A 22475-nucleotide genomic window follows, 5' to 3' on the forward strand; every position below is an offset into this window, starting at 1 on the left:
ATAGTCCAAGCTTTGCACCAAGTGAGTGCAAACTGTTCCGGCCTATGGCGCGTGATTTTGCTGGCGAAAAATTCGCCTTAAGGGAAGCTTGTAGAAAATGACTGTTTGGTTATTTCTAGAAGCTGAAATCAATAAAATATACAAGCACACTAACGACTGTCATCGCACGCGATATTAATACAACAAATTTTAGTAAATAATGCATTTTACACTTTGTAATTGCCAATAATTATCAACAATTACCGACAATTACCATACAAATTAGCAAGAACTCGCAAAACAGCCACTTGATAAATACACACACCCAACCTAATTACACATGCTCGTACTACGTCACAGTTGGGCGATTCACAAGACAAGCAAGCGATCTCACATGCCCAGTGGAGATTTGCGCAGGCGCGCAGACTGCTGAGTCAAATAATAACAGGTAGCAGCGCACAACAAGTGCCCGAGTTGGTGGAGTGCAAAAGCAACGACTACAATGGCCGAACACAAGTGTTAAAACAAAACGGCGAACACTTGACACGCGCAACGACACTAACAGAGACATCACGCACCGTCCGACAAGCCGAGGCTGAAGCAGCACTGGCCGCTGCCGCCTAAGTGGCAGTTAGAATTGGCAAATATTTACCTGTCAACATGCCATAATGACGCGGTGTGTATGTGTGCACAACACCAACAGCAACAACAAAAGCAAATATGAGTAGAGCTACGCATGCGCAGAAGAGATTCAGCATATTGACTTGGTCACATCACGAGCGAGCGCTCAGGTTGTTGTTATGCAGACAACAATGGTGTTGACGCTGCCGGCTACTTGCCGCTGATGGGCACAAATTGTGGCAGGTAGCTTGGGTAGCCGAGTAGTGGCAGTCACTTGACTTTAGGCTGCTTGTTAGCCACTAAGTAGGCGTTAAAAGCCGACTAAACGTCCGCTTCTCAAGTACCTGTTTCACATCAAATTACCACAATTCCCAAACAAATTTCCTCGTCTTAAGGGACATTAGTGCCGGTGTTTAGCTAATGCGAGTTTTGCGTTGTTGTTTTTGTTGTGCTTGTATGCGAGAAATGTGCATGGCGGACATTAGAACTGTGAACTGTTGTTAGAGATTTGAATAGACGCAAGTGGTCTTGCGGTTTGGTCGAACGGTGGCTGGCCGTAGATTGCGGCTACAGTCACGTGTTGTCATGTAGCGCGGCTCAAGTGCGTTTTGCGTGCTTCCCGTCGCTTGCAGCGTTCGGCTGCTTGCGAATATTATTGAGTTGTGGTTTGTGAGTGTGCGCAGGCGCAGGCGCGTTGGCGGGTGGTAGCTAGAGCTATTGCTTGAAATTTAATTGGTTTTGGTGGGAAAATTCTGGGCCTGCAAAATATTTAATATTTTCTGGTTCGTTATGCAAACTCAAGTGCCGCAACAAATACAGTCTTGCTGAGTTGACAACATAATTGCGGTTTTGAGTGCTCCGAAATAATATAAGTACTTACATACTGTAACAATTCTGAGTTGAGAATAATATAGTTATTATAAGCGACTCCCGCAGTTTGGAAGTGGGTTGAGCGGATGGTGCCACTTGGTCGAGTGCGGACTAGAAATTTAGATAGATAGAAATTTGATGTAGAATATATCGAGAATTTTGCAAAATAGAAAGCACAGCGTGTAGAGGTGAACATATTTTAAATAGATTCTCATGAAGATTAGTCGGAAAGGAACATCTGAACCGCCATTTGCCGTATAAATTCGACAGAAAACGATAAGTTCCACGTATATCTGCACGTATATTATTTGTTCCATAACACTCGCTATCGAAGCCAAGCCTCCTAACTTGAAGCTATTCGAGTAACTAAGAGGAAATTTCGAATTAAAAACTAAGGCTTTTGCTTATCAAACTTAATTGAGTTTTGTAGTGTATTTGGGTCGTTAGTAAGACGGATGTGCCTTCTTATACTACAGTAATAACATGTTTCAATATTAAATGGCTTGACAGGTTTCTCTTTTTCGCTATTTGTCTTCTTCTTTACCTGATCTCTCCAACGGAGTGGAGGTCTTACACTTCCTCTGCTTTCACCGGCGGATACTGAATAGAAAACCTGGATCTGGAGTGTTCTCCTCCATCCGGACAATGCGGCCGTTGTCTGCCGAACACCTCGTAAAGGACCATCAATCTTCCGCAAAACTTTTCTCTCGACTACTCCTAAGACCGACTCATCAGATGATGTCATTGTTCATGACTCCGCACCATGTAACAGGACGGAAATGATGAGGGACTGGTTGAGTTTGATCTGTGTTCGTCGGAAGAGGACTTTACTTTTCAATTGCCTACTTAGTCCAAAGTAGGACCTGTTGGCAAAAGTGATTCTGCGTCGGATTTCAATGCTGACATTCTCGTTGGTGTTGAAGCTGGTTCCAAAATAGACGAAATTATATACGACTTCAAAGCTATGACTATCAACAGTGACGTGTAGTTTAGAGAAAGCTGAACTACCGGCCCGGTTGTTGAGACCATTGATATTAATATCACACTCTTATAGTTAGAAGTTTGTACCTTCTTTATTTAGCTCTGCAGCTCGTATTATTTTCTCCAGCAATAGGTTGAAGAAGTAACACGATAGTTGTGATGGTCTCTTTGTATCCGGATCTTGTCGGAGCTTTTGGTGTTGCTCAACATTAGCTTACACATTCTTATCACATTAGCTTTGCGGGAATTCCAAGTTCAGACATAGCGGCACAGAGGCAGTTCCTTTTCGTGGTGTCGAAGATGGCTTAAAAAGAGGTGGTGTGGTCGATCTTCCGTTCACGCGTCATTTCCAATATTTGTCTCATAGTGAAAATCTGGTCGATAGTAGACTTTCCAGGTCTAAAGCCATGCTGATAAGGTCCAATCAGTTTGTTTACGGTGAGCTTCAGTCTTTCACACACTGCGGTCGACAAGACAAGGTAAAATGTATAGACCCGGATTTCTATGTGTGGGTATAATACATAAATATAACATGCCTGAACAACTTACCCTAGTTAGTATCAGTAGTACTGTCAGACTTTGCCCATTGTATTATGTAGCCCTCTAACTATTTTTATGATTTCCAGTGTATTGCCGTTTTTGATTATCTCTGCATCACCTCATTTTGTGACAGAATATTTTTACCGATACATAGTTTTCTTAAAGAAAATGTATTCTCCAAGTTATGTATGTAAATATTTCCACTGAATGCATGTCATTTGAATATTTCTCACAAACTCATACGAAATACTCTGAGAAATCGAAGAATTAGATGCAGTCATTAATTACAAATAATTTACATATAAATTGTTTAAATTTTCCAAGAGAGGCGTGTGGTCCACAGCATTTCGTCAAAAAGGATAATCCGCGCGTAAACATTTGTTCTGTCGATTTTGACAAATTTACAGGCAATCAATGAGTAATGAATTGTCACAACAAAAAACAAAAAATGACAACAATAACAACAGTCGAATATGTAATTGTGGTGGACCAAACAGCTTGTGTGGGAACGGCGAATTAATGTACGCACATTAACAACTAATTTTAACGCCCGTGTGAACGGCGCTTCACGCTCCCGAATCGCATTTGTAGATGCTCCCATTTTCACTTTCAAGATAGAAAAGTTTTCTGAGAAAATGAAGATTTCAAGCGAAATCATTAACCCACAATGAAAGGGTATTGTTTGGAAAGGAAAACATTTTCCTGTGAATTAAAGCGAAAACAATTACAAACAATTACAAAATCTGTATTGAGTAATTTGTAAATGAAACAATCAAAATAACAAATTGATATTCACCAGTCAGAAGCAAATTTCTGTGAGTCCAAGCGCCATGAAAAATGACCAACATCAAAGAGTGGCCACGAGCTGTTGTGCCCTGTAGGGTAAGAGTGCATTGAGTTTGCTGGAAAGTAGAGATGGAAACTCTAATCAATAAGTTTTTCACTTAAATACGTAACTTGATTCGCTTACCTTTCCTACTTTTTCCTTTTAACGAGAAGTAAAGTTTTTATGTCAGCTGTTTATTTTCAAAAACCTATTTATTATTCTTTAGTTTTCAGAGGGATCATTATACTGTCCTATAAGTGAACAAGCTATCAACTCGATCTCGACACGAATAACGCAAGACTGCTCCATTTGTATGGAAAAGAATCGCAACTAAAGAGTCGAGGGTTTCTTCACGGGATAATTCAGAGAAAAGTGAAGGGATTTTAGTCCCGGTGGTTTCAAATTGGATCTCTTAAAGGCCTAGAAGTGTCGTCAGACAGCCACATCTATCCCCGGCAACCTAATTACTCTTTGTACTTCTATTTATATTTGGTTAAACCAGTTGTCTGTTCGATTCGCCATTCTAAAACGTTTAGCCATAAAAAACAGCTATTGTGATTAAGAACGCGACAAGAAGGATAGACAAAACTTGCTAGAGAGTCAGCTGCATTATGCTTTTACTTAACTGTTTAAAGGTCTTCTTCATTAAGTCTACGCTGGGAGGAAGAACTTAAATTCCGACTCGGCATCCCCATGGAAGTTGTCAGGTTATATAAATCAGGTGTTCTCAAACCCTTTAGACATGAGATCGGGGTCCACTGTTATCAAATAGTTTCGGAGAGAATGCGATTAAAGAATGAATTTATAAATATTCTTACCTAAAGTGGTTACAAACTGTTCTAAATGAAACTAGTACGCAACTAGTTTTTTCTAATAAAAAAAAAAATTGTATGCCTTTAATGCCTTCTTCGTTATATTATTCCTACTAGCCCTCAGACAGAGCGGGTGCGAATGCAGGAAAACGCTGTGAACTGTCACATTGTTTATTTGATTATCAGCTATCCATCAATAAATATCAAAGCGTGGAAAACAATCAATCGAAAGCAAGAGTGGCGCATACGCGCAACAACAATTTACATATTCAATTTCAAAGCGTTGAGGTGTTGACTATTGTGTGTAACTCAAACGAGTACGTGAATGCGTGAGTGTGTGTGTGTGCTTAGCTCAGCGGATATTCACGCATTGTGTCACCATCGAGCAACCAGCAGCGTTGGACATGCTAAACTGTTGTCTATTTGATAACGCTGGTGGTGCTAATGTTGTTGGCATTATTGTTGTATCTGCTGATCATCACAACTTGATAATGTTGATTATAAATGTGACAATGTTCCTCCAAGCAGTGGTGAACGTTCAGTGTGTGTGTGTGTGTGTGTGTGTATAATCGAGTGACAGTTTTAGTGTTCTAAGCTCAACGTCCCGGCACCTCATTGTTATTTGCTTGTATGTTTGTCATACAAAGTAATCAATTTCACTTTCGTTTGTCACATTTGACACCTGGTTTTACACAGACACACACACACAGGCATAGAATTTCTTCACTCATATTTATTTATGCCGAATTCGTCACGCCTTGCTTTCACTTTTCTTCAACTCAGTCAATATTAATTGCGCAATTGGATGGAAATAATTTAGAATGGATTTTAAAGAAGTGTTTTCGAGATCATTAAGATTCTTACTTTCGATTTTCAAGGAATTTTAAGACTTTTGTTGCTCGATTTTTTATCGTAGATGAACGATTTACGAAATATATGTACATATACAGATATTTGTTTAAGATTTTAAAATTTAGACTTTCAAAGCCCCAAAGTTTGGTTGTCTGACAAAAAAAATTATTTGATGATTTGATGATTTAATTAATGAGTTGAACTCATCTCAATCGTTTTATTAATGGTATAGTGAAAGCTGTTACTTAATTCGACTGAAACACACTTTTCCCTTCGTCAAAAGGAATCTTTTGATAATTCGCCACTAAATCGGCCTAATAATTTGGCATAATAGTACTCAGTGATCCTTGTGCTTCACTTCTGCTTCACGTTTTCGCCATTCTGGGAGCAAGTTCTTCACACAGAGTCCACTGTTTCGTCTGCTACTTGGCCTATGGTGTATAACAGTAGATCCATGATACGTCGAGGCTTACGACATGACATAGAAACTCCTACAGATGGCGCTTGAAGAGCATTAAACTGGTGTAAAGTGTTCATACGAGTAGTGCTTGATGCCTGACGAGAATACGTGACACTCATGGCACAGACAACTTTTTCATATCTAATATTTCAGTCAGGTTACGAACCGAGCATTCTTTTGAGATGAGTCAGATACCAGGGCACCTGCAACTGCGTTTTGACATTCACGAGCGAAAGACAACAGACCCCTTTTATAGCTCTAGACTCGTCAGATGCTGTCTTCGCCCAAGCCTCTGCGCCATATAGCAGGCTGGTGATGAGTGACTTATACAGTTTGGTCTTTGTTCGTCGAGAGAGGACTTTACTTCTCAATTGGCTACTCAGTCCGAACTAGCACCTGTTGGCAAGAGATCTTTTGCGCTGGATATCGAAGCTGACACTGTTGTTGGTGTTAATACTGGTTTCAAGATAGTCGAAATTAACTACGACTTCGAAGTTTTGACTGTCGTGATGAGGAAGCCAAGTCGCAAGTGCGATGACTGTTTGTTTGCACGAATAAGTTCTGCAGATCGAATTATTTTCTCGATAGGGAGTCGCCTTGCCTGAAACCCCATTTGGTATCAAACAGCTCGGAGATGTCCTTCCTGATAAGTTTACACAGCCGTATTAGGTTTGCGGTGATACCAAATTCAGACATATGTTGCGACATAAAGTCTGCTCCTTGTCGTGCCGTCGAGCTTTGAAATCGACGAAAAGGTGGTGCGTGTCGATTCCCTTTTCACGGGCCTTTTTAAAGATTTGTCGTATGGTGAATATCTGGTCAGTTCTTGATTTTCCAGTCTTCCAATACACACTGATAAAGTACAATCAACTGCGGAGAGTACCCTGACTTTGAGTTGCAGGTTCAAAATTATATAGTTCCGCCTCCCAAAATTCTACTCTGGATCCGCGCCTGTACTGAGAATCGCTGGACAAAACGTCTGAAAAGCAAAGGAAAATAAGTTCGACCGTTAAACATACACACCAACACATACAAACTAGAAATCGAAAATTCCATATCTTTTGACGACAATCAGTCTCATTGTTTTCTTTCCCACCGCAACTACAACCACTGCGTGCCAAGGACCGTGCTCAACCCAGGCAAAGCTTGTCCCAAAGCCAAACTTTTGCTTTTTTGTTGTTTTCGTGGTACTCAATCAATAACGGTTTGCTTATCAGCGCACTAGAGACTTAGTCTTGTAGTATATATTGAATGTTCTTATTTACAAGCTCTTCGTTGTTTTTTTTGTTTTGCTTGCCAAGAACAAAATCGCATCCAGGTGTGTGCATTCACCACTCACACCCCAACAAATACATTTATGCACCAGCACAGTTGTAAACAACAACACGTGAGACCTGTGGGGTGGAAAATAATAACTTTCAAGTATTTCAAACTCAAGAAAAAAGTTTATGAAGAGGGAAACGCTTAGCATTACAAATAAAATCAAGCGTGGTAAAAGAATTATGAGATTAAATGCAAGTACATTTTCAAAAGCGTTTATTTGTAATAATTTCTACGTAAGCATTTGTTGTGGCAATTAGAGCTGAGCTTCCTTCCTACGACTTTAAGTAGGGGTGATGATTAGGTTCGCGTAACTACTTTGCATATGTGTGTGTGGGTATGCGTCAAGTGTTGGTTAAGCCCGATAAAATGCAGTGACTTGTTGTTTTTCTGAAATGCCAAGTGTTTCATTAAGCAGTACAATATGTAGATAAGAAACTTGTAAATTTTAGGGTTGGTAGGGTAGTTTTTAAGAAAAACAGATGAAAGTTGACGATGTTCTGTGGATCTAAAGATTTCAAGGATTCACTAGATCCAATTCAGAAAAGAAATTATAGGCCTTCTCGTCGGTCTCACCTTCACGTGTTTAGCCTTGCTCTATATGAAGGTTATCATATCCACGTAATTGCGGTAAAATCTTACTATCAGCGAGGAGGAAACTTCTACGCTCTTACCATTCTAAAGGTAATACCGGAAGCCCTCGAACAAGCCGTACTTATCTAAATCTCTTGATTACCGAAGCTAAGACAAACAAAGATCCACCAATCGGCTCTGTGAGTACAATATTTATTCGAACTTATAAATACCATGAAATACTCTTATAGCTTCCACAGTATCTTTGAAAAGGTTCTGTATGGGTTGCAGGATCCTTTGAGGTATTTGTGCATCTCACAGCGCTTTCTAAGAAGTATTTTCAGTATTTATATCCGATCCAAGTAGAGATACTTTTTTGAATAGTTTAGTAATGTTTGGCATTTCATCATGTAAAGACTTACGCCTGAAAAACGTTTATAAATCTTTCAACTTTGCTACGAACTTTCACGTTCTGTAAAGAACTTAGTGTCAATATAATCAGCCTATGGAGCATAGCATTCGCAACACCATCACCTATCTTAGGACCCAGCATTATTGGATAATATTCGACCGAAGAGACTACGTCCAGCACGCAGTAAAGAAAATATAGCAGCCGTAGCTGAGAATGTAAGCGAAGACCGTGGAGAGTCGATTCGGTGACGTTGGCAGCAACTCGGACTGATGTTTGGAACGACTAGGCGCATTTCACGTCGAGATCTTAAATTGAAAGCATATAAAATAGAACTGGTACAAGAACTGAAGCCGCTCGACCTTTCCAAGCGACATTGCTTCATTCTATATGCTCTTGAAAAGTTTCTAAAATATTCGACGTTTTCGAGCCAAATTTTGTTCAGCGAAGAGGCCCATTTCTGGTTCAATGTAAACAAGAAAAATTGCCACATTTGGCTCGTTGAGCATATTGATTGATTTTACTAATACCTGTTATCATATCACTTTATGGGCAATAAATGGGAGTGTTTGTGGTTATTATCCAATTTTTATGGAATGGTTGCCTCTTCTTGTATATGAGGGTTTCTTTGTCCAGAACAGGGAGGTTGTGTATATGAGGGTTTTTGTATCAATAACAGGGAGGCTTGGTGTTACAAAAAATCGAGATTTCATCGGTGCAGGTAAGATCTTTATGATCTTCGTTGCTGCTTCCAAAAATCAGCTAGTTTTAACCTTGACTGAACTATGAGTGCTTAGTTAGGACTAACTAAAAATCATGTAAATTTAATTCTAGTCATTTGTGTATCAAGCCGGGGGCTTTTCGATGGACCAGTTTGAAAATTATACACTTTCAAGTTCATATAGGGAGGTTAGGTAAGGTTAAGAGGTCGATCCTAGCATAACTTGAACAGCTTAAAACTGCCTCCGTCGCGTGTCATTTTCAATTAAATTTCGAATTTTCGTCTCGTCATGAAAAATACGAATTTAGTTCACACGTTTTTCAGATTCCGATACAATTAGAAAATATTTTATTAAAAAAGTTCAATGAAATTAAAAAAATAAAAAATTGCTTTTAAACCCAAAAATTATTTACATGGTACATCAAGTCAAAATCACCTAGTGATTTTCAAGTTTTCTGCCAGTTATGGGATTCATATTTTCCTGCGAGTCCCATCGACCGCCGCCTGCGGATCCTTTGGGGTAGATAAGGGAACGACAATTCAATATCAATTTAAATTGCTTCTTCCTGTTCTGCTGCATATTTGTTGACATACCGTTATAAACGACATTATTTGCATTTCACTGGCACTCACAAACACTCACAGACACACACACACATATGTATATATATATGCAATGCACAAGCACTTTCCGAACAAAGCCCCTCAAAAGCATTCACTTCACCTTCGCAGCACTCGAGTTGTACTTGTCGTTCGTATCTAAATCATATTATTATTACTTTTATTATGTATTTCTGCTCTTATTAATCCAGTTGTTGTGTTGTTGCGTGTGTATGTGGCAGCGTATGTTGCATCCTTGAGCAGTACAATTGCATGCATTTGTATGGCCCGACGTCCGCCAGGTGATTGACGTTTTGATTAATCGTTGTGCTTAATATGAAAGCCATGCATGTGTGCGCGTGTATGTGTGGTGTGGGTATGTGTGCTTAGTGCGCTCGCGCATGCGCAACTCACCATTGCGTTTGTGTTGTCACTGAGGGGTTGCTTTGCACTGCATTGCAATGCGGGGTCTTACTACCGTTTAGTTGTTGACATGGAAATGAATAGGCACTCTTTGTTGTTGGCAATTGCAGTTGCTTGTTTGTGTGTATGTGTGTATGTATGCATGTACTTTATGTCTATTTAGTTGATTGCTTGCTTACTTGTATTTGCATTTGAATTTATTTATGAATTTGATTGAGACCTTTTTGCCATTAAATTGCAATGAAAATAATTTGCCATGTTTTATAAGTGTGTATATGTGTATGCCTGTCTAAATAAGCATAGCTCATTAGCTTGCTTTTGGAGTGGAGTTTTGTTTAATTATTTTCCGCTTTGATTTCAAAATAATTATCTGCAAACCCGTCCACATGTATACATATATATGTACATGTGGCTCTTTTTTATATTTAGGTGATCGATTAGAAGGGATTGCATTAAGACCATTCATTCTTAAGACACAGTGTCTGCGATTGTTCCTGAGTTTTGGCAAAAAAAAATCTTTTTCGCTTGCAAAGTGTCAGCGCGGTTTGGGAAAATAAAAAAGACTGAACAAAAATAAAAATAAAAGTTTAGTTCTTCCTCACTGAAGAATGCCCTTTACCCTTTACCCTTATTGGGTATTATGGTTCTCACTGGCTTTCGTTGCCTCTCTTCGGTTCTCCCAAGTTCTTAGTGGATCTATTTGATTCTCAATGTTTCCCCAAAGTGTTCATTGGGTCTCCCCAGTTTCTCTAGTACTTCCCAGTTCTATTTTGTTCTAATTGGCTTTCAGGAGCTATCGCCGTCTCTCATTATTTTTACCTACGTTTTGTATCCAACGGGAGACAATTATCTAGATCTTGTTCTTTTGTTCACCCCAGTTCTTGGTGGTTTTAACTACTCTTTCCGATTCTCATTGGCTCTCCTAGGGTCTCACTGCCTATACCTGTTTCTCACTGGTTCTCATTGCCTTTCTCCACTTCTTATTGGGTATTATAGTTCCCACTAGCTCTCGTTGCCTCTTTTCGGTTCTCATTGCATCTGTTTGGTTCTGAGTTGCTCGCACTGGCTCCCAATGATTCTCAAAGTTTTCTTATCTCCAGTTTTCTTGGTACTTCCCAGTTCTACTTTCTTCTAAATGGCTATCAGTGGCTATCGCTGACTCTCATTATCTTTACCTAAGATTTTTATCCAACGGAAAACATTTTGCAGGATCTTTCTCTTTTGCCTCACCCAGGTTTTCATTGGTTCTAACTACTGACTCCGGTTCTCATTGGCTCTCCCCGATTCTCACAGGCTATATCTGTTTATCACTGGTTCTCCTCCGTTCTCATTGCCTTTCTCCGCTTCTTATTGGGTATTATGGTTCTCACCAGTTTTCGTTGTCAGTTTTCGGTTTTCGGTTACTCCCACTGGCTCTCTCTGATCATCAAAGTTTCCCCAAAGTGTTCATTGGGTCTCCCCAGTTTCACTAGTACTTCCCAGTTCTACTTTATTTTAACTGCCTCTCAGTGGCTCCCGCTGACTCTCATTTCCTTTATTTAGTTCTCAATGGCTCTCCCTAGAAGTTATTGTCTCTTGCGGGTCTTATGGTTCTTTCTGATTTTCACAGGTTCTACCAAGTTCTCATTGACTTTAAATGACTTTCCCTTGTTCCCCTTTTGGTTCTAAGTAGCTCAGATTTCCTCTTCCTGTTTATATTGCCGGTTCTTACTGGTTTTCCCTGGTTTTCACAGGCTATACAGAGTTCTCATTGGCTCTCAATGACTCTTCCTTGTTCTCCTTCTGGTTCTTAGTAGCTGTGATTGCCTCCCTTGTACTCCTTCTGGTTCTAAGTACTAATGATTGCCTCTTCCTGGTTATCAGCAGATCTCTCTTTGGTTCACATTTGCTTTTACCGGATTCTCACATGTTTTACTTGCCTCTCCCCGCTTTTAATTGATTGCTATGGCTCTCATTGGTTTCTATTGGCTCTCACGACCAATACAGCGCCCATTGTCCAATTTTTGAACCAATTCACATATGCTAACTAAATGACCTAGAACAGCTACAAGACCAAAAACAGGTAGTCCGTTAAATGTTCAATAAGACATCGCCCGGAGAGGGTTTACGACCTAAAACTTGATTTATGTTAGTATTTGCTCATGTTCGCGAAGACCCCTCAACGATGTTTGAAACATGTCCTCTTGAGGTCGAAAAGTCAACTCCCTATAATTTTTTTTATTATCACTAATAATTGCGCTGATCTTTGGTAGCAAAGTTTCTCAGAGTATACAGGTCTTTTAAAGTGGTTTTGATTGTCTTCAAAGAGAAATTAAAATTTTCTGATCTATTAGGAATTAGACCTTCTTTGGTAAGTTGGAAGCAGTACATACGTGGAATTTCTGATCTACTTTGGAATTTTTGTTGACCAAATAGTCTGTAAAGTCTATGTAGCACAGACAAGTGTCTTTAAGTAAAATCCAAATGTAATGCCTTCAGTCTCGACTCTTTATTTACTGAGGAAGCGGTTTATTCCTCTGACAGCACACTTAAATATTATAATTACAGGAGAATTATGCGCTTGAAGTAGAATAAAAAAACTCAGCTGCTCTTTGGCGGGAAATATTTTATTTGCTTCAGGGTTCTAACCAAGTCTGTGGTAATTTGCATACCTGTCTGCGATTCTTTTCATCAGCAATCTGCGATATACATATGTGTTATGTAATATTCTTCATTGTCGAAGCAGCTGCCACACTTTTTTTAAGTGTGACGGAGGAGGGAATCTAGGGGTGATAATAAGCAGGGAGTTACATCGGTCGCCAAGCAAGGCACAAGCGTATAATTCTGTTTATATGTATTTTCGCATATGATCTCTACATCAAGCAAATAAGCCGAAACGCAAAATCAGCTGTTATGCAACACCCGAACCGGAACCATGTTGCACGTGAAGCATGCGCCAGCGCAAACAAAAAAACGCATAATTGAAAATGCAAAATTTGCAAGGATAAACAAGGAAATCATTGCACATGCCAAGACAGCGCGCCAAGTAGCATATACTTGTATAATTCCAACAACAACAACAACAATGCTAAACATAATGAAATGCAAAACAATTGCGGTTGCATTACCCAAGCGTGGATGCAAGGAATAGTTGAAAAGATGCCAAAGTAGCAGAGAATAAAAGGAAATAGAGCATGCAAAAAATGGGTGCGCTGCGCAAAAGGAGACGTTGCACATGCGCGTGGCAGCATTGCATTGGATGAAGGAGCCGCAGAGCCACACGTTGCCCATTAAGTGAGGCGAAATTTGAAAGAATCTTTGTTGCATGCATTGTTTACTGTAACATTTTTGCTTGCTGTTGTTGTCATTTTTGTTGTTTTGTTGTTTTGTTGTTTTAGTCACAAAAATATAACGAAATTGATTGCAAAGAAAAGTAAATGCAGATGCAAGTCAACGGCCGAGACGGCATACATTTTGTTTGCGGAGTACAAAAGGCGTAAGTGTCTATGTGTGTGTGTCCATGCATAGATGTGGCGCACCGGCAGTCAGCAGCCAGCTGGCAGACGCTCTTACACATACGCAGACATGCTGAGGACATCCACGTGGTGGCAAGAACTTAAAATCAAAATCAGCATCAGCATCATCAACAACAATAACAACAACATTTGCAATTGCAATAAAAGGACATCTTCGCCTGCATCAGCAGTGCAGCCGAGCGCCTAGCAACTGAACGCCAGTCTTAGACTTGAAAAGTCTCGCTTAAGGGATGAAGGGTGCATGGCTGGTTGCTAGTGTTGTTCTTGTTGTTGTGGTGCATATTCAAGTTGCCACCGGCACAGCTGCGCCAAGTAGAAGAATAGTAGCGAAAAAAAATCAAGAAACCTTAAGAAATCAAAGTGCAGCTAGCGGTGTCTGCTGCCAAGCGGGTAGCGGGGCTGCAATTATTAGCAGTGTTGAGAGTGTGGCTGCTGGAGGCAGTTGTCATTAGCACCAGCAGCGTCACCAACACCAGCAAGCAGCAGCCGATCAGCTGTGTGCACCATCGATTTGGCTCCGCGCCTTGAACGCTGCCACAGAGATTTTGCGCACACACATATATTCCCATACTCACTTCTTATTACTTATAATCATTTTTATACGCTTTGTTAATAATTTTGTTTTTTACCTCTCGGAAATGTTCTTTCAGCTCAGAAATAAATTGATTGCGTAAAGTGCGTTTGCGTTTGTTCAACGCCCCAGCTGCTGCGTCTGCGCCGGCGCAGCGGAAGTATTTGCTATGTAATGTTGCTAAAGTATGTGTGCATGCATGGTTGTGAGTTCTCTTTCAACACTATTTTTTGTTGCCAGCAGAAAGGTGACAAAGTTTTATTTTTTATTGCTTCGTGTTTTTTATGATCACCTTTGGCGCTCGACACGGAAGTGTTTTTTAATCCACAGACTCCATTGCGTTTACCAGTGCTAGATAATCCGATCGAATTTGATCCGCACTGCTAAGAAATGAAATTTTTGGTGTTGTTGTTTGGGCTGTGAAGCCAAGAAAATATAGGTTTGACTATGCACTTCCCATGCCTTTGGCGAATGTAATTATTTGTCCACAAACAGAGAAAAGAAAGTGGGAAATTGTCACCGAGAACGAAATTTGACCAAAAATTTTTGACTTTTGATATTTTTCTGACCTATATCCGAAGTTCTCTTTAAACTACATCTCTGTCTTCTTCATTTATTCTTGAAAGAAGTAACAAGAACAAACGTTCTTGTCTCGTTGGTATAAAAATACATCTATTGTGATTTTGATGATGTTGTTGTAGCGGAAGAATTCTGCCAGGTTGACAGTCCTTGACTGGATAAAAAATCCGGGTCCCTTTCGGATTGTGATTTTGATTGGTCAATTTGAATGACAGCTGTATGGTATAGTTCTTTATTCTGAACAATATGTTTGAAGATTGCTGCTATGCCTTCGATAATAATCTGTGCAATACAAGGACTTGAGTTTGATCGTTCAGTTTGTATGCAGTTATATGCTATATTTGTCCGATATTGCCGGTTCCGATAAATTAATAGATTCTTGAAGAGAAAACTAAGAAGCTCTGTACTATGTAGTTCAAAGTGAAGTGTTCTCATTCTGGTCCTAAGTTGCTCTGATTGACTCTTCCTTATCAGCGGATCTCTCCCTGGTTCATATTGGATTTTACTGGCTCTCCTGATTCTTCTCTTTGCCGCCCTCCGCTTTTCATTGGTTATCATGGCTCTGACTGACTTCCGTTGGCTGTCACTGCCATTGTGAAACCACTGAAACCAAAATCCCCTCACTCTATAGTCTGCTCTCTGAACCACCCTGAGCTTCTGTTGAAGTTCATTAGTACAAAATGTTATATCTATGCAACCATCGAAATCAAGGAACTCTCAACCTACATTTGAGATTATTTCGGCATACAGAGCTACATATTCGCATAGAAGGTGGTTTATAGTCTCTTCTTCTTCTATCTCCTGACAGTTTTTACAATAGGCATTATATGGTGTTACTAGTCTACTGCCATGACTGCCTATTAGAGAGCGACCTGTAGTACTACCTGTCGATTAAATATCTGCAAGTAGCCATATAAATTCCCACTTTTCCGCAGTCTAATTGTAGAGTGATGCCTGTTCTGACTAGTTCATCTGCTTCACAGTTGCCAAGAATATCGCTTGTCCTAGAACCCATTACGGATTTACCGCGAAATAGGCCGTTAAATCTACTAAGAGATCAAGGCATTCCATCACTGCCTTCGACAGGATCCTAAGGATTTTAGTGGTCTTAAAGTCGATTGGCTATCTGTATATATAAATATATTCCTTGTTGTGAGCACTCTCCTTGTCAGAACTACAATATTTTCTTTAATTGCTGTGATCTCCCAATAAAATACACTGCAGTGATCTGCTGGATGGAAGGCGATTTTGGTGCTTAGCTTGGCTGAAAAGACACCACCTCTCACTCGATTATGCAGTTTGGACCCATCCTTTTAGATGCTTATCCCTTCGTTTCTGTTGACTTCAATCCTTTTCCACTCTTCTGTGGAAGGGAGGGCAATAAATAAGCCCTAAGAAGCTTGCCCTGTCCCCTATTGTTGGCCTGATACCATTTAATGATGGCGGCATAATTTCTGTGGCTCTGTGTTTTCTAATGGACAATACTGTCTATATCTAGTCTTCCAAGTAAGTGCAGAACCCAAATGAGTTCCAGAGGTTCCTCGCTTAACCATGACGAACATCGCTGAATCCCTCATACTCTTAAATACCTTATTCAAAATGTATTAAGTGGTGAAGAAGGAAAAGGGGGCTGAGCTAGAGATGGCACTAGGTATGAATACTAGTCATAATTAACTTGATATAAAAGAACCTTATTCAAATTCTGAAACCAAAATCTATGACAAAAGTGAGCAAAAATAATGTTGAACAGATCTCCCATTAATATAAACTAAGCACGCGTGTTCAAGTCGAATTCTATGAAAATCAGCGCCGAATGACAACAATAATTTCCACGCATTGCGCGGCTAACGCGGCATGCAAAGGCAAGTCACCGACATCAAAGACTTTAACGAATTTTTATTCAAAACGATTTGATTCAAAGAACAAAAACAAACTAACTAACCGACGCAAGTCATAAACATTAACTTCTTTCTTTTATTCACCAAATTGATAAAAACCCAAAAATGAATTGGGAGGAATCAAAGCGGCAGCTGCGCGCCAGCAGACAATGGGCCAGTGTCCTTTGTGTGTGGCGAGCGGCCAAATTCATCGTTAATAAATATGATATGTTGCCAAAGGGCAAAGTATGCCAGGACTACTGTTAGGGGGTCAGCGAACAATAGCGCCGAAGTCAGCCAGACAGATAGACCGACAGCCGATGGGGGAAGATGACACAGGTAGCTGCGCAGAGCTGATGTTGGCGCGAATGCGCAGTCAAGCGTCAAATAATTCACCGCGCAAGTCAGTTTGTCAGTCACCGAGTGTGCCCGCATACATTCACAGATGTATTATATAGCACATACAAGCGCGCTTCGTTGACAGACAGTTGAATTGGGATCACCAGCGCGCCACCACCTACACCAGGACAGCGTCGGCCAGGTGCGCCATTATATAAGCAACTTTTTGGAATTCCAATTCAGCGATTTTGATTGCGCCAACACGTACACCAACAACAACAACTCGGTGCATACACTTTTCTTTTGCAGCGATCCGCATATCTGCTGGTTGCTTTGTTGTTGACAATTCCTGGAAGCAATTCCTTTTGCTGGCTTTTCAAAACATTTACTCCGCTGTTGCGTTCGACGACTTTGATTTGGCGTTTATTTTCTTATTTATTTATTTATTGCTGCGGTGGTTGTTGTTTGTTTGGAGCGTTAACGTTATGTCATAATGTCCTGTGCTCTTCTTATCCTCCTCTTGTTGTTGTTGCTATTGTGGTCTTTCTTTCAACTTCTTCCAATCTCCTATTGATAATGCTGCACCGGCCCGTGGCAGTGATTTTTCTTCTTTCAGCAATAAAAAGGAAGCAAAAAATTAATTGTATTGATCCTTCTGCGCATTGTTTTTGTTGTAAAGGAACCGTAGCCGGCAGGATGCTTTTGTCCTCGAGCTAAAAGGCAGCAAAGGCAAAAATAATAACACTGAAAAAATAGCGTGATTTTGTTGAATTGACATGATTGTTGTTCGGCACTCGTGCAGCTGCACAGTGGGACGAATACAGTGGTTTTGGGAAATTTATAAGAACAAATATTAATTTTCCCTTCTGAAATGCAAAAGGTTTCTTACAAGAACTGGACTCCGATCGTTTAGTTTGTATGACAGCTATATGCTATGCCAATCTGTACAATTTGTTCAAAGATAGTATTATTGTGATTCCGTGAAGATATTTCGTCAAATGAAAGAGTTTCGATGTGAAAGATGCACCTCGCTCTGGTCGATCAATCGTTGAAAAAGTCGATGAAATTTTGGAAAAGAATGACCAGGACCATCACATAAGCAGCCAAGGCATCGCTAAGGAACTTAACATTTATCATCAAACAGTTTTGAACTATTTAAAAAAGGCTGGCTACAAAAAGAAGCTCGATATTTGGGTACCACATGAATTGTCTGTGAAAAATTTAATGGACCGAATTAACATCTGCGATTCTTTGCTGAAACGAAATGAAATCGAACCATTTCTGAAGCGAATGGTAACAGGAGACGAAAAGTGGATCAAATACGACAATAATGTGCGAAAAAGATTATGGTCCAAGCGTGGTGAATCTCAACAAATGGTCACATAGCCAGCATTGACACCATGAAAGGTTACGCTGAGTGTTTGGTGGGATTGGAAAGGAATCATCCATTAAGAGCTGCTTCAGCCCGGTCGGACGATTGATTCTACATTTTACTGTCAACAACTGATGAGATTGAAGCGAGCAATCGAAAAAAACGGCAAGAAACTATCAACAGAAAGGGCTTCGTCTTCCATCAGGACAACACTAGACCACAGACATCTTTTATGACACGGCAAAAACTGGAAAGCTTAGCTGGGAAGTTTTGATGCATTCACCATATAGCTCTGACCTTGCTCCATCGGACTACCATTTGTTTCTGTCAATGAAGAACTCCCTTAATGGAATAAAGTTGGCTTCAAGTGAAGCCTGGGGAAATTATTTGCCGCAGTTTATCGCCGAGAAACCAGAAAAGTTTTACACTGATGGAATAATATCTCTAGCGGAAAAATGGCAAAAAGTGGTCGACCAAAATGGTACATATTTGGTTAATTAATTATATATGTAAAAGTTCAAGTTTGATTAGAAATACGAAAAGACTTTTACGACTACCCAATATACATATCTTCTCTTCGCACTTCTCTCCTTTTTTGAATGTTATACCTGTTTCCCCCTTCAGTGATTATCTTGCTTTTCGTTACATCCATACTAAGAAACCATAAATAAGTTCTGTTAATCTTTTGTCATAAAACTTCCTGGAATCTCTTAATTTCGAACTATATTGGAATACAGTTTCAAATCTACCAGAAGAAAAGCGTCGCTTTTAGTAGGAAAATATAGCCGATACTTATAAAATTATCTCCGCGCTAAAAAGTATGCTAAGATTTTGAGAATTTCGTAAACATTAATAGGTGTGGAGCTATATTTAGTTTTACTGGACCTCCTGTATCTTTGCCACTTAGTTATGGTCCGAAATTTTTGATCAAAATATTTTTTTTTTATTTTCTGTTCCTTTCTAAAAAAATTTTGATTGCCTTGCGCCCACTGTGCAGCTGCATAAACGGCTTGTTAACATGCGAGAAAGGTGGGGCAGCATAATCAGAATCGCCCATTGTCAACGACATCACACATCGTATATAATATGTGCTGGTATTGTGCCTCGAGCGGCTGATGGCTGTCGGCTGATCGATTTCGTACGTTGACGATGATGGCATAGAACTACATACATACATATGTATATATGTATGGGTGTGTGAGTTTGGCAAAGAAGCCGAAGAAGGGCCGTTATTCGAGCGCATGTGCGAGCAGGGAGATATATGTAGTGATGTTGGTGTTAGTATTGGTGATGGTGGTGTCTTAGCTGTTGGCAAGGTGCGGTGGTTACTGACACCGGGCGCAATGTCTCGAAGCTATTGAAAACGGTATGCGCCCGAAGCAAAGACGAAGTATTCGCAAAAACAACATACCATATGTGTGTGTGTGCTTGCTTGTGTCTATGCAGAGCGTTTGCCCTCAAGCCGCTTGTGGAACACCGGTGAGCTGAGTGTGTGCAATTTTTATTTCAGATCTTATTTTTTATGCTACCGCACGTACGACCAGGAACGCTTACAGACACACATACATATGTATATAGGTATATAAGCGAGCAAATTCATAAGACGCATACTTGTTTTTGTAATGCTGCGCACACTTCGCCTGCAACAATGGCATGAGGCAAGGTGCAAAAATAGGACGAACCCTATTGTTTGGCACAGTCAGCGCTGATGTCAGTCGCTATTCAAGTGTCAAATACCGTAAACGCTGGCAAAAAAGTGTGCGCTGACTGGGTCAATGGTGCGCGCGCAGACGCATACATACCAACGCAGTGTTATATGTGTGAAAATATGAGTTGCACACCTGCCGCAATCACTGCTACCACACCAGCAGCAACAACAATGTTTGCAAAAATTTCAACTCAACATTCACTCAATTATACACACTGCCACGCTCATGACTCAGCGGAGATGCTGTTTTTTTGAATGAAGCGAGTACCGCATGCTCCGCGCCCGTCAGCGAAAATCCCGCGCTCTAACGCTAATAACAGCCATTAAGCAGGTAAAGCAGACTGGGTTTACGCGACTAATATCGACCGTCGTCAGACACTTGTCGCCGCGCGCTCCACTGACCTTTTTTCCTGAGCGCGTCCGAACAAAAGGACACGCAGGCGTCCGCGCTTATTAATTTGCTTAATATCCGCGTAAATATTAGCTTAAGCGCTTTGTCTGCCGCGCTAGACTATGTTATGACTAGCGCGCACGGATTTTCCACACCGTCGCGACCTGCCGCTCGGCGCGCTCTGTGGGAAAATTCATTGCGTGGTATTTTCGCGTTTCACTGTTTTTTCTCGGGGCTTTCGCCAAGACAAGTGTTTGCTTTGTGCACATTTTGTTTGCCTTTGTATTTATTGCGTTGACCGCGTAATTTGATTATTCCGTTAGTGGCTATTTACTTAGTCAGCGACTTGCGCTTGTTGCTGTTGCACATGTATGCTTGCGCGCAGGCTCGCTTCATACTTTGCTCTTCCGTGGTTTTCCCTCCTTCAAACTCGGGTCTACTAACTGCCCGCGCTTGTCTCATTTTCCCAGTTTGAGAGGAAATTTCCTGGCTGGTTGCAGGCTTTTAATGTTTTTGTCCGATTTGCCTGGCTGGATGGCTGGCTGGCGATCTGTCTGCATATCTGGCAGGCGGCTGGCGACTGCAATGACTTGTGTGGAAGGAATTCCGCGTTCTGCTGGATTTTTGTCATTGCCCGTATTTTTATCATAGTGCAATATGTTTGAGCAATTATGATCGTACAAACATATTTTATGCAGCTCGTATTGCTGCATCACATGTGTATGACTCACGTGTGCTGTTATGTATGGATGTATGTATGTATGTATGAATGTATGTATGTATGCATGTATGCGCGTATATTTTCAAATTTTATGGATTTCTTGGATTTTTGGTCAATTTGGAAAATCTTCACTGACATTTGGCAACTTGTGGCACCGTTTTACATTTGTAGACCTGGATATGGAAATGGGAAATTTGTTTGATTATGGCACGCCCCCTAATAGAACAGTGTCTTTGTTCAATGTGGGAAAAAAATTTATTGAATACAAATGACTTTGCGATTCAATTTATTTCTGTAATGTGTGAGCGGGTGTGTACGTCAGTGAAAATATTTTTATTGTTTTTTGGTTGGTGGATACGAAAATATTAAAGAATTGTGCAAAGTTTGTAATTCCGAGAAATAAGTCGGTTACTTAAAGATGTTCTTAATTGAGAAACAAGTTAAGACGAAGGTTGCATTGTTCATAAACAAATGTTAAATTTCTTCTGGCAGATTCTTCTGAAATTGTGACCTTGACTTAGAATCGCATCTTACATTTAGAAGAGATAGAGATAGAAAAAGGTTTCTGGCAAAACATAGCCCCAAATTGACAGCTCTTTGTAAAACAAATATTTTGGCTTACATTTTCCTTTACATTTTTGGTTTTCCTCTTTAAAAAAACTATTTTTTTTTTAATTTTTCTGTTATATAAAGAATCAAATACTTTATTAGATTTTTTTGTTTTTACATACAAACACTATTAACAAAGAAATTTTGAAATTTTTGGATCTCTCGGAAAAATGATGAACCCGCGTTGGCAGGACAACTCTTTACTGAATCATCTAAAGTGAAAAAAATACTTAACTTAGAACTTGGACAAGAGAAAAGAACTGGAAGTTGGATTTTTGGCAATTATTTTTACAATAAAATGAAAATTTGAGTGGAAAACATTTTTTTTCAAATAGTTGTATTTGAAAAAAAAATCTTTCGTTCGAGTTTTTAAGAATTGTATCTCTATTTTGTGAAGATCGGTTGTGTAGTTCTCATGAAATCTTGCTAACCGACTTCAAAAACAGAGTTTGGAGAGAAACACGTTTAAAGACGGCGCACTTAGCCTAGCTAGCTTCTAGTGCACAAGTCTCAAGAACGTATTCTAAAGGTGTTGTAGAATTTATTAAGAAAAGAGTTCGATTTTTTGAAACCGGTAAACCCATGTAACCCCTAAAAATATTGAATAATTAACCATCCCAGCAAAATTAGAAGTTAGTTTTAAAGTGAGGTCGTATTTTTCATTTAGTCACGCTGTAATGAGTTTTATTTTAAGGCGATTTCTTGATTATCTTTTCTTTCTATCTATGAAAAGTGATAGTCTTTAAAAAAGACACTTTAAAAAACCTCAAACATTCCCTGTAAGCGGTTTAACTTCATTTTTGTCT

General features: G+C 39.9%; 1 protein-coding gene and 1 pseudogene across 2 annotated transcripts in view; one reads left to right on the forward strand and one right to left on the reverse strand.

Annotated features, from left to right (window-relative positions):
* The window catches only part of LOC120767903 (trans-1,2-dihydrobenzene-1,2-diol dehydrogenase), a 240011-nt gene that overhangs the window by 84106 nt on the left and 133430 nt on the right, over nt 1–22475 (forward strand). The window lies entirely within an intron of this gene.
* LOC120767603 lies at nt 15533–16101 on the reverse strand (annotated as a pseudogene).

This window comes from Bactrocera tryoni, chromosome 2 (genome assembly GCF_016617805.1).
Source record: "Bactrocera tryoni isolate S06 chromosome 2, CSIRO_BtryS06_freeze2, whole genome shotgun sequence".
NCBI classification, from domain to species: Eukaryota; Metazoa; Arthropoda; class Insecta; order Diptera; family Tephritidae; genus Bactrocera; species Bactrocera tryoni.